We start from the raw sequence: 1963 nt of genomic DNA, 5'->3' as shown, positions 1-1963 counted from the left end.
TCTTGATCAAATTTGCTGTCGTGGACAAACAAACAAACATGGTGAGGGTTGCATAAAACATTCCAAAGTCTAAAATGAAACAAAAGCCCAATCTTCAGGTGTGTTGAATCAAGATGTGTTGAGTGTGATGGTGAAGTTCATGCTTAAGATGGACCTTGATGGAGAGAATAACAGCCAGCTGTAATCCCCTTTATTCAGTTTACTATAATGCACATGAACCTTCTTTCTTACTACCACAACGCTCCATAATAGGCTCAACAGCTACTGCCCAGTTCTTCATCAGCCTTTGTTTCATTTACCATTTTGATTCCAATAAATTCCTCAATAGAGTGGAAAAGTGACCAGGTACTTTTTCCGCATGCTTGGTTCCGGATGTATTTCCCCCATAGGGATAAAGTTAATGATGTTTGTTAATGCAATATGACTGATGAACTGTCCAGCTACAAAGTGAACTGCAGCATTACAAACTATGATTTGAAGCAGAAGTATTTGAAAATGTAACAAAAGATACAAAACATTAACAACCTTGGAGCTCACCTGTCTTTAAAAGTTTATCCACCTTATTTTGCAACAAGGAAGTAATTATGATGACGTACTTCATTATAATGTTTTAAACTTCTGTTTTGCTTGCCGGCAGGTAAGGAGCACAAGGAGAGATGTGGTGGGAGCACACACAGAACACTATTAAACACTGTGATGGTAAATATTTACCATACCTGTGGTGTATAACACAGTGGGAGGATGAAATGAACTGCCATAACTTATGAGGACTTTTATTATTTCGTTTTGTCACTTGGGAGTAGACAGGTCTTCGATGGGGAATTATAAAAGCAATTAGGCATATCAGAACCTACACAGTGGAAAAGTCAGTCCAGTCCTGGTACATGAAACAGAAAGCAAATTTGTGTTTTTAAAAGCAGACGTGAGTCCAAATATTGTTATATGATTGTTTTGAGGATTTAGGTAATTGGTCAATTATAAATGATCGTAATGTCTCCTTTTTTTGTCTTTCATCTGTGAAAGCACTTTTTGATAGTTTTAAAGTACTAAGTAAAAAATAAATAAAAAATAATAAAATAATAATAATAATATATATATATGCCACATAATGAACGTGTCACATAATAAACGTGTTTTATTTATTTTATTATTATTCTTTTATTATTATTATCTATTATCTCAATAGATTGCACAGCTTACTGTATTTTCCGGACTATAAGTCACACTTTTTTTTTTTCATAGTTTGGCTGGTCCAGGGATTTATAGTCAGGTGCGACTTATTTGTCAAAATTAATTTGACATGAACCAGGAGAAATGAACCAAGAGAAAACATTAGAGCTGCGAGAGGGCGCTCTATGCTGCCAGAGATGCTGCTCAGTGCTTCTGTAGCCTACACTGAGCAGCATAGAGCACCCTCTCGCGGCTGTAGACGTTAATGTTATCTCTTGATTCTTGGTTCTAAATAAATGTGACTTATAGTCCAGGTCCGACTTATATAAGTTTTTGTCCTCCTCATGACGTATTTTTGGACTGATGCGACTTATACTCAGGTGCAACTTATAGTCCGAAAAATACGGTACCTATGTTTGTGTATTTGGTATCCCTTAAACTTTAGTCTGAAGAAGCACGACTCGCGTCGCTTTCTCTCACATGTGTGAAGTAAGAAAGAGAGAGTGAGTGAGTCTTACATATCATGCAGAGTTGACGTGTTATTTGTAAAAAATGTTCTTTGTTGTATTTTCCTGTCAAAATAATGGAGGTCCTTTGGATTGTTTTTTCTTTTTAAAAACTACTGGGTTTTCCAGTAGTGGGCGGAGCTAATGCGCAAACAACAATCTGTACAAATGACAAAATGTACTTTCAGGTATTTAAAAACCTGTACTATTTTAAAAACATAAACATATGTATATGTCTGGCGAGTAAACAAAATAATTTACTAGCCAATCACGATTCAATTGCCAAG

Source organism: Carassius auratus, chromosome 11 (assembly GCF_003368295.1).
Source record: "Carassius auratus strain Wakin chromosome 11, ASM336829v1, whole genome shotgun sequence".
NCBI classification, from domain to species: Eukaryota; Metazoa; Chordata; class Actinopteri; order Cypriniformes; family Cyprinidae; genus Carassius; species Carassius auratus.
Note: the sequence above shows the minus strand (reverse complement) of the source record.